The following is a 12,407-nucleotide window of genomic DNA, read 5'->3' on the forward strand; positions in this document are numbered from 1 at the left end:
ACCAATATATTAAGGAATATGAGAGACTACATATGGCGTGTGATATTAAAGAGGAGGATGAACAGAAAATTGCGCGCTTTCTACTTGGTTTACAACGTTCAATTGCCAACTTGGTGGAATTGCAAGCCTATGCCACGTTTGTATTCTTGCGTCCAAAGTCGAGTGCCAACAAACCAAGCGCACCCCTTGGTTTATGCCTCCTGCTCCCTCGACAGCTTCTCCGTCCAGCCAAGCTACGAGTGCCCCTGCTTCACTTGACTCGTCGAGTACCCAAGCCAAACCTGCCGCACCATCCTCGCCAGGGCCTCCTTCGAGTGATAAGGGTGATAATGCTCCGATTAGGTCCAAGAAAACTCAATGTTTTCGTTGCCAAGGACTCGGCCACATTGCAAGGCACTGCCCTAACACCACCCTAACCACCCAAGAAGAGTTAGTCCTTTATTTGGCCGAAGAAGAACACCATCCTTCTACTTCTATGGATGAGGATGATTTTTGGTCGAATCAACCTATATGTGCACCAGAACAAGAGCATCCTTCCTTGCTAATTCGTCGCTCTTTGTTATCTTCTCACTGTGATTCTGTGGATGAGCAACGTAACAATTTATTCCATTCAAACTGCATAATCAAGGGTAAAGTTTGTCCTTTTATCATAGATAGTGGTTCATGTACTAACGTGTGTGATGTCTCTATGGCTGAAGCTTTAAATCTGCAAATGCGCAAGTATCCAAATCCCTATAAACTCAGCTGGTTGAATGATGATAGCATTTGGGTACGTAAACAAGCTTTAGTTGGTTTTCGTGTTGGTGAATACATGGATCAACTTTGGTGTGATGCTTTACCTATGACTGCATGTTCATTATTATTAGGAAGACCATGGCAAAGTGATAGACATGTGATGCATAATGGTAAAACTAATGCATACTCAGTTTTAATGGGGGATAAAAGAATGATTTTGCAATCATTACCACCTAAATCTAGGCGCCCCAAGGAGAAGGAAAAGGATAGCCAAGACAAAGCTCATGTATGCATAAGTTCATGTCATCATGAAGTTCTAAAAACTACACAAAACAAAAAGGAAGGGAGACAACAAATTCTACAATTGCGCCAAGGTTCTAAGATGGACTTAGGAGACAAAGTATGGTTGTCACTTTCTGCTCAAAAACTTCATGTGAATCATAAAGATGGAGAACCTATGGATGAAGGACCATTTGAAATTGTGGAAAAAGTTGGCTATGAAACATTCAAAGTGCTCCTAGGAAATGGAATATGTGCAACATTTTATCCTGTGATTTGGTTCCATACTTTCCAGACTAAAACTTGTGGACAAGTTTTTTTTCTAGAGGGGGAGTTTGATATGGAAATGGTAGTAATTATATAGAATTCTAGTTCTGTTAGGATTCTATGTAAATTAGGGTTTTCATTTTAGCATTATTTTAATTAAGTGTTTAAATGATAAAGGAATCCTATTATATTTAGGAGTCTAATTCCTTATCATTGAGTCAAAGTAGGAGTTTTAATTTTCCTAATTATATTCTTATTAGGCGTGTGAAGTAATATAGATAAGTATAGGATAATTATTTATCTTGATCCTTAAGATAAAGATAAATAAGTTTATTTGTTTTACTAGTTCAAGTAGGTTTAGGAAAATCTTGTACTATATAAAGGATTTTCGGCCATAATGAATAAAGTAGATTGATTTTGAGTTAATTCAAGTTTCAGGAGAGAATCCACCTTGTTTCAGGAGAGAATCCAAAACCCTAGTTGAACTGTGAGCCGAAAATACGCCTGAGTTCTTCATATCCAATTACTAATTAAATAAAAACAACAAAAAAATACAAACTTTCATAAACCAAATCCACTAAACTACATCAAGAGCCCAAATCTAGTGAATTCTTCATTAAGAATCACATCAATAATAAACAAGAGACCTATTAAGCCATACAACCTCCTTACACAACACAGTGATAGAACTACAACTTAGGATGAATAAACGTTCTACAATCATCTAAATGAAGAAATTAATCTTATTGAACTTAAGACCCAACGTCATATTGGGCGTTAAGTTAAGATTCCCTCATTCGTGATTCTCGAGGGGCTCCAATCCTAAACCGATTGCCATCCTCTTAACATTATCTCTAGCCAACGCCTTTGTAAAACAATTCGCTAGATTATACGTTGTACGTACATAGTCAACAGTGATAACACTATCCTTGATAAGTCCTTGGATGTAGCTCTGCCGCACACCAATGTGTCTTGACTTACCATTATATACTTGACTATATGCCCTTGCCAAAGCAGCATCGTTGTCACAATGAATCGCTATCGGTGATAATGGTTTTGGCAACAAAGGAATCTCAATCATGAGATTCTTCAACCACTCCGCCTCTTTGCTCGCGGAAGATAAAGCGATAAACTCCAAAGTCATGGAGAAATCCGCTATGCAAGTTTGTTTCTTGGAAGCCCAAGAAATAGCACCTCCCCCAAGTAGAAATACCCATCTACTTGTAGAGAGTGATCCTCTCTATTAGAGATCCAACTTGCATCCGAATACCCTTCTAAAACCAAAGGATATCCAGTGTAGGATAAATCATAGTCCTTGGTTTTCCCCAAATATCTTAAGACACGACGAATAGCTTGCCAATGTTGCATACTAGGATTACTAGTATACCTACTAAGTTTGCCTACCGCAAATGCGATATCCGGCATGGCATACATCAAACATCCAATCACCCTTGAGTACTCAAGTTGAGATACAACACTACCTTCATTAGGTAGTAATTTCTCACTAGGATCTATTGGTGTTGATATAAAAGAGCAACCACTAACATCAAGTTTCTTAAGAACCTTTTCGATGTAGTGAGATTGAGACAAACTCAATTTACCTTTGCTTCTTTTAATTCTAATACCTAGAATGACATCCGCCTCCCCCAAATCTTACATTGAGAACTAAAACGATAGAAAAGATTTAGTCCACTCAAATTGGGATAAATCAGTTCCAAATATTAACATGTCATCTACATATAAGCAAATCATTACACCATGACCATTGTCATCAAACTTGCTATATACACATTTGTCTGAATTGTTCAATTTGAAACCGTTAGACAACACTACCTCATCAAACTTTTGATGCCATTGCTTAGGAGCTTGTTTTAGCCCATACAAAGATCTAATTAGCTTGCAAACTTCTTGTTCTTGACCTTGGACAACAAACCCCAACTGGTTGTCTCATGTAAACCTCCTCATCTAACTCTCCATTCACTAGTAGAATAAATGCTTATTGATGCGGTCAAAAAGTGGCCTATTGCTGCGGTTTAGGGCGCGCAACAATTAAGGGGGCAGCAATAGGTATTAATTATATTGCTGCGGTTTTACACCGCAGCAATATCTACAGATATTGCTGCGGTTTCTAAGCCAAAACCGCAGCAATATATGTTTTTTTAATTGAAAAAAATACAACATATTGCTGCGGTTTTGAACAGAAAACGCAGCAATAGATACCGGTACAGGTAAAAAGATTTTTTTTTTTTTTGCATTATTCCATCAAATTTGAAATACAAAAAGGCTAAAAGAAAATAAAACAGTATTGATTGAAACTAAGGACAAAAGAATATTATACAAAATTCAAAAACATAAAAAATACAAAAAGACAGATCTGAAAAAAATTATAACAATTATCTTACACCCAACATAAGCACAAAAAGGGAACTCCAAAAAAAATATAAAAAAAATATATACTACAACTATATTATAATAATACTACAAAATACTAGATCTGAAAATAATATAACAACAATCATATTATTTATAAGTTGTAATTTCGTATACAAATAATTACAAAAAAATAATACAACAACCATTATACAAAACGCAGAATGAACTGGAGAAGACGAGCGAACTGGAAGACGATGAACTTACTGGAAGACGACGGAAGACGACGAACGAACTAGAAGACGACGGAAGACGACGAACCTGGAAGATGACGACGAACGAACTGGTAGACGGCCGAATCTGGCGAGCCACGTCGAACAGCCTGCGAGCGGACGAATATGGCGAGCCACGTCGAACGGCCAGCGAGCGAAATTATGCCTTCGAACGGCCTGCGAGCGAAATTACGCCGTCGAACAGCCAAGGGTCTGCGAGTAAACTTACGCCGTCGAGTCTGACGAGCGATGAACCAAGCGAACCATGGAATCTGGCGGTTGAAGCCTCGCGAGAGGATGAGAGAAGAGAGAGAACTGAAGAGGTCAAGAGGTATGCGTGAGAGGAGAGAGGAGGAGAGGAGAAAGAGAGAGGAAGATAGGAAGAACTGAAGAGGGCTGCATGAGAGGAGAGAGATAGACTGAAGAGGGGTACGTGAGAGGAGGGGGAGGAGGGAAAAGAGAGCGTTTAAAAGTTAAAACCCTAGTGATTTTTTTTAATATTAATTTTAAAAGCCTGTTGCTGCGGTTTTTTGTAGGAACCGCAGCAATAGGTTCAAATAATAATTTTTTATATTATTTTAATATATTGCTGCGGTTTTTGTCAAAAACCGCAGCAATATATTTGGTCAAATAGTCAAAAATTTTCATAAAAATTCGTTCAAACCATATTGCTGCTGTTTTCAGCCAAAACCACAGCAATATGGTTATTTTATATTTTTCCTTTTACGTTATATTTTGCTGCGTATGGGTAAAACCGCAGCAATATTACCGCAGCAATGAGCAATTATTCTACTAGTGATTTAAGAACGCCGTCTTGACATCCATTTGATGGATCACAAGATTATGGATTGCCGCAAGTGCAATCAATAATCTTATAGTGGAGATTCGAGCTACGGGTGCATATGTATCGTAATAATCGATACCCGGCTTTCGGGAAAAACCTTGAGCCACTAACCGGGCTTTGAACTTGTCAATAGTTCCATCGATTTTCATTTTCTTCTTGAAAATCCATTTGCACCCTATTGGTTTACATTTAGGAGGTAGGTCCGCTAGAACCCATGTGTTATTGCCCATGATTGAGTCCATTTCATTATCAATAGCTTCCTTCCAAAATGGAGCATCTTGAGATTTCATGGCCTCATCATATGTTAAAGGATCCCCTTCCACATTATAGACATATGGAAATTTAGTCAAAACACTATCTCTTGCTCTTTTAACCATATATACATGAAAATCCGGGCCAAATGATTTTTCTTTCTTAGCCCGTTTACTTCTCCTAGGTTGTGATGATGTAGATGCAACATTTTCATCTAGAATTTGTTCATCTAACTCTTGATCATTAGTTTGATCAATTTCTTGAAATTCAGTACTTGAAGTTATGTCCTTTGGTCTAGGAACCGATGAATATCTATTTTCATCAAAAATAGCATCTCTTGACTCCACAATAGTGTGAACCGACCAAAAGTCGTTTTGTTCTATAACATAGAACCTATAAGATTTTCTATGAATACCATATCCTATAAATATGCATTCAACTCCTCTTTCACCTAACTTTTTACGTTTAGGTTCCGGCACTTTAACTATTGCCCTACATCCCCAAACTCTAATGTAACTTAGATTTGGTTTTCTTTTGTACCACAATTCATAAGGGGTTACTTTGTTCTTTTTCATTGGAACACAATTCAAGATGTAACAAGCAGTTAAAACCGCTTCACCCCAAAATCCATCACTCAAACCCGAATAGGATAACATAGAATTTACCATTTCTTGTAAAGTTTTATTCTTTCTTTCCTCTATACCATTTTGTTGTGGTGTATAAGCCGCGGTTGTTTCATGTATTATTCCTAAAGCTTGGAAATAACTAGGATTATGAAATTCACCACCTCTATCGGTTCTAAACCGTTTAACCTTGTCACTTAGTTGCAATTCTACTTCATTTTTATAGATCTCAAATTTTTCTAGGGCTTCATCTTTAGTAGACAAAAATATACATAACAAAACGTGAATGATCATCAATAAATGTTATTATATATTTCTTTTTTCCTAAAGAAGGTGTACTATGAAAATCACAAAATCACTATGTACTAAATCAAGCAATTAGTATCTCTTTCCACATTATTAGGGAAAGAACACCTAGTTATTTTGTTAGCATGCATGTTCACACTTCTCAATACTTGGATCAAAAGAAGGAATTAAATCATCCTTGCCATAGAATATAATTTTCTATAATTAACATGACCAAGTCTTAAATGCCAAAGAGAAGAATTATCATTAATACACACACATTGTTACTAAAGCATTTGAAATGCTAAGTTTAAACATACCATTACAAAATAACAATCCAACAAACAAACCACCCTTAGATAATATAAATTGTCCGACTCAAAAACCATTTTAAAACCTATATGATTCAAGATAGCTCCAGACACTAGATTACGCCTAAGTTCCAGAGCAAATACAACATCTCTCAACACTAGAGATTTTCCGGAACAAAAGACCAACTCTACTTGTCCTACACCAAGAACTTGGGCTGTAGAGTCATTGCCCATGTATAGAACTTCTCCATTGTCCACCTCCTTGAAGGTTTTGAATGAAGATCGCTCCTTACACATGCCTTGAAGCTCCCGAATCGATATCCATTAACAATCATCCTGTACACAAAAGATTTCAGAAATCATACACATATAATTCAACACCGAATTACATGAAAGTTGTGCACAAGTACCTTGTTTGGCTTGGGATTGGCTAGTCTCGCCTTTCCCTCCAACTTGCTCATTCCTTTTGTTGATATTCATCTTCCAAAGGAAGACCTCTTGAAGTGTCCGGGCTTGCCACACTCCCAACAACACGTTGTTGACCAACTACACCATTCTTAGGCTTCTTGAAATTGTTGCCTTTTGTGCAGTTGTTAGCCTCTTCTTAGGATTTGAGTCATTGGACTTTCCATCCTCCACCACGTTAATGGTAGAAGAATTAGGGTTTACCTCCTTTTGTCCATCTTGAACCTGAATGCCCTCTTCAATTTGAAGATGAGCACCCAATTGTTCCACATTTATATATATATCATCTTTTCTATGTTTAAGAGTATTCCTAACATCGTTCCAACTTGGTGGTAATTTGTCAATTATTGAAGATACAAGAAATGTCTCATCCATACTAATATTGTGTTGTATAAACTCCTAAAATCCTTTGATTTCATGGAATTGTTCCATCACAGGCCTAGTTTCAATCATCTTAAAGTTATTAAAGTTGCTAACTAATAAGAACTTCTTACTAGATGCATCTTCGACCATGTATTTTGACTCAAGGTCATCCCAAAGTATTTTAGCGGATTCATAGAATTGATAAACATCATACAAAGTATCAGACATACCATTTAGAATGTGACCATGGCATATATAATCATCGTTCTCCCACTTGTTCCTTCTCCTTGATGCCTCCAATGTTTCTTCTTCCACATACTAAGGTTTTGGAGTACTCAAGACATATGCAACTGAAAGAGAAGTGAGAAGAAAGTACATCTTCTTCTGCCATCTACAGAAACCCACACCTTCAAACTTGTCAAGTTTCTGAAAATTTGAAGTCATCTCACGTACCGTAGCCATCTTCAAGTAATATTGCTTTTGGATTGTCAGAAATTGGAATGAGGGTGACAAAGATGGTTAGTAGATGAACTTTGAATCTTCTAGGCATGTTGGGACACTTTCCCAAAGCAATATTCCTAACCTACACTGAGCAACGGGTTACAAGGAATTCACTTCCGAGATACAAAGAAGAACAACGAAGATCACGCTCGTTATGAAATTAGTCAAATGAGAGTAAGAAAGAAATAATTTGTAGCAATGAATGAGACTTTGTGCTATGGAACCTTGAGAGAGTTTTTTCTGGTTTCTTTTCATTCACATATGAAGCCTATGCACAATTAGATCCTTTGTAACGTTTAATAGAACGCAAACCACAGCAATAACCGTCACTCGAAAAGACGCAAAACTGAAACCGGGCCACATGCAGCTAGCGCTCCTCAAAGGAGCGAGCGCTCCTCCAAGGAGCAAGCGCTTCTCCAAGGAGCAAGCGCTTCTCCAAGGAGGGAGCGCTCCTACCCCCTCTTTCATCACTTTGCGTTTTTTCTTGTTTCCCTGCCGTTTTCGTGCGAGCGCTCCGAGCCCGAGCGAACGCTCTTTCACTAGTGTATTACGTACATTAGTAACTTTAATCCACATGTTACTTTAAGTCACAACACCTTATCCTATGTGACTTAATGTAACGAAACATGAAAATCAATACTCCGATACTCTAAATATCCAACAAGACTTGATGAATTGGTTCACCCTCATCTTCAGGAACTTTTGATACTGAATGTATCAAATTATTATCTTCCATATTTTGGGAATTTGGTTCAACTCTAGGACCTTCTCTATATCTTCGAGAACGTGTACTCAACATTTATAAAACAAGAAAGAAAAATAAACAGTAGCTACTCCAAATAAAAAGGCTAGTTTAAAAATAATCAATGAGGAAAATTTCACAATTTGATTATGAATCTTTTTCCTCCCACTGTGGTCGCCGAAAAACCTGTTGGTGCAAAATCAGTTGGATGACTTTGCAAACAAGTCAATGCCACAAAAGTTAGATACTGAATGTCACGGGAGTCTTAGTCCTTGGGGTTACCGGTTTTAATTAGATAAAACCTTGCTAACGTACTTTATTATAGCCTAATGTAATTAAACTATAACGCCTAATAAATTCAGGCGATTAGGGTTAAAGAAGTTAGTTTATGCAATAATTAATCTATTAATTAAAACTGAATATTTCCACACATATCAAAAACTTCTAGAAAGATTATTTGATAACACACATGAAGATAAACCAGACTGGACAATTAAAGGATAAACATGAAGATCCATGGATTTCGACTAAAAATGGAGATTAAACAAATTTGTAACTCAATACATGCTCTAATTCTAGGCTAATTACTCCTTATAACCCTTGAAGGGGGTTGGCTAATCTAGGTTAAGCTACGCCAGAGAAGAAAGTAAATTGCATGTTTGTTGTGTGTTGTGTTTGTTGTCTTTGTTCTGATATTCCTTCTTATATTTGTACAACGGAGATGTATGTAACTTCCTTTCTTCTTAGAGGGAAGTGATTTGAATCATTTATGATTCAAATCACAACTGCCATCTTCTGGCGCCATAGTGATTGAATCCTTTTACCCACATTCTTGCATGCTTTGTAATCGAGTTAACTTACAGCCACGTCTTCGTCTGTACTTCTTGACGTCGCTTGACTTTCATCTCTTGACCATTCTTGAATGCTGGACTTTCCTCTATGGGCTACTAACAGTTTGACTTTTATTATTTATCTTGGATTTTGTTGTATAATTGGGCCTCCATACTTACATAAACATTAGATATCAAAACCTTTTGGGGCTTGATACAATGTATCGCAATAAATGTTATCTAAACGTAAAAATGGTGGTAACAGGCTTATAGGCGACCCCCCTACTTCACCGTGCCACACTCATACTTACCTGAATATGGAGAAGTACCAATTGGCACCATCTCAAATGACATCGGATTCATTATCCCCTCATCCAAGTGGCGTCCGACTCACTCGACAAATACGAGACCGTCTCTCTTTCGCCGAACTACTCTCATACTCAGCTATATACGGCTAAGTACCAATAGTCACTTACTTGGAAAACATGGGGCTCATTATCCCCTCATCCGAGTGGCGTCCGATTCACTCGACAAATAGGAGACCCTCTCTCCTTCGCCGAACCACTCTCATACTTAGCCATATTTGGCCCAGTCCCAAAAGTCACCTACTCGGACAACATGAGACTCATTATCGCCTCATCCGAGTGACGTCCGACCCACTCGGCCGATAGGAGACCCCCTCTCCTTCACCGAGCCACTCTTATACATAACCAATTATGGCTAAGTACCAATTGACACCCTCTTGGACATCATAGGGCTCATTACCCCCTCATCCGAGTGGCGTCTGACCCACTCGGCCAATAGGATACCCCCTCTCCTTTGTCGAGCCACTCTTATACATTGCCAATTATGGCTAAGTACCAATTGACACCCGCTTGGACAGCATGGAGCTCATTATCCCCTAATCCGAGTGGCGTTCGACCCACTCCGCAAATAGGAGACCCCCACTCCTTTGCTGAGCCACTCTTATTCTTAGCCAAATATGGCTAAGTACCAATTGGCACCCTCTGGGACAGCATGGGGCTCATTAGCCCCTCATCCGAGTGGCGTCTGACCCACTCGACCAATAGGAGACCCCATCTCCTTTGTCGTGCCACTCTTATACATAGCCAATTATGGCTAAGTACCAATCGACACCCGCTTGGACAACATGGGGCTCATTATCCCCTCATCCGAGTGGCGGCCAACCCACTCGGCAAATAGGAGACCCCATCTCCTTTGCCGAGCCACTCTTATTCTTAGCCAAATATGGCTAAGTACTAATTGGCACCCTCTCGGACAGCATGGGGTTCATTAGCCCCTCATCCGAGTGGCGTCCGACCCACTCGACCAATAGGAGACCCCCTCTCCTTTGTCGAGCCACTCTTATACATAGCCAATTGTAGCTAAGTACCAATTGGCACCCGCTTGGATAGCATGGGGCTCATTATCCGAGTGGCGTCCCACCCACTCCGCAAATACGAGACCCCCTCTCCTTTGTCGAGCCACTCTTATTCTTAGTCAAATATGGCTAAGTACCAATTGACACCCTCCCGGACAGCATGAGGCTCATTAGCCCCTTATCTGAGTGGCGTCCGACCCACTCGGGCAATAGCAGACCCCTTCTCCTTTTCCCAGCCACTCTCATATAATCAACCAAATATGGCTAAGTACCAATTGGCACCCACTCTTGACAGCATAGGGCTGATTATCATCTCATGTGAGTGGCGTCCGACCCACTCGGCCAATAGGAGACCCCCTCTCCTTTGCCGAGCCACTCTCATACTTAGTCAAATATGAGTAAGTACCAATTGACACCCACTCGGACAGCATAGGGCTCATTATCCCCTCATCTGAGTGGCGTCCGATCAACTCGGTCAACAGGACACCCCTCTCCTTCGTCGAGCCACTTTCATACTTGGCCAAATATGGCTAAGTACCATTTGACACCCACTTGGATAGCATGGGGCTCATTATCACCTCATCTAAGTGGCGTCTGACCCACTCGGCCAATTAGGGACCCCCTCTCGTTTGCCGAGCCACTCGGACAAAATCGGGCTCATTATTTCATCATACGAGGTGCATTAACCTTCTCGGCTTTGCTGGGGGGCTCATTACTTAGCCAAAAAAGGGCTAAGTACCTTAACCCCCAACTCGGGATTATCATAGATTGGCTCATTAGTGTTCGAGTTGGTGTATTACCTTTCTTCACCTTGCCAGGAGGTTTATTTCTTAGCCAAAAAATGGCTAAATACCTCAACACTCAACTCGAAGTTTCTAGAATGTCGATCGACATTTACGATATGGGTGTCCCTCGACCTCATCAATTGTCACTCGGGTTAGTGGACTATCTTTTAAAGTACTGCTGAGTTGGAAAGCTAAAAAAAATTTAATAAAAACCGAATTACTCGAGCAATAAAGCTACTCAGGTTACTTTGGTGAAGTGTTGCTTATTTCCCGACATGCCAAGAATATCAAATGCCACTCGGGAGTACTTCCATTACCTGATGGGTATCACTCTAGCTAATGGATAATTAATGCTACTGCACTCTAGAATTAACCTACGTCGGTTTGTTTGCATGTGCAGATTCATCATCAGCACCATTAATTTTTATGTCTTCAAGATATAAGTGACATGCTCTAGTGACACATGGCCATACATGGATTGTTGAAATATTAATGCTTTAGTGTAAGCATTTGCGTACTAGTAAGATTAAGGACATTGATTAAGTGACCCTAAGGGTTGCCAACCCTCTTATTATTGAATTTTCATTGGTTAGGAATACATTAAAACATTATTTTTATATCTCTTCTCTCCTCATTTATTGCATACATATTAATATTTTATTCTAATGTGTCTAAGAGGGTTGGCAACCCTAAGGGTTACTCAAACATTTTCCTAAGATTAATGCTCGGCTCAGTATTCAGCTATATCTCGAACAATTTCTCAAAGTCTAGCGGTATCCGGGAAATATCGAGTCCGTCCTTTGACCCTACCCGAGTGCATTTATTTCGGGTATCTTAAAAATGACCTTACTCGGGTTAAACACTTTCATCATGTCGGTCCTCATGTAAGTTATGTGAAGCTTCTCGGTTTTATTTATCATGAGGGCCACTCACTAGAGCTGCTTACTTCATTGACCGAAATAGTATGATACCTCGGTTTATTTTTGACATTATTAGTCAGCGGATCAATCCTCGGCCAGTCAAAAATGCAAAATGCACAAGTAGTAGCTCCAATCGGGCACATTTTTTCAAGGGCCTCTCTAATCTAGTAAAAATAAATTAT

The sequence above is a fragment of the Beta vulgaris genome, chromosome 8, assembly GCF_026745355.1.
Source record: "Beta vulgaris subsp. vulgaris cultivar EL10 chromosome 8, EL10.2, whole genome shotgun sequence".
NCBI classification, from domain to species: domain Eukaryota; kingdom Viridiplantae; phylum Streptophyta; class Magnoliopsida; order Caryophyllales; family Amaranthaceae; genus Beta; species Beta vulgaris.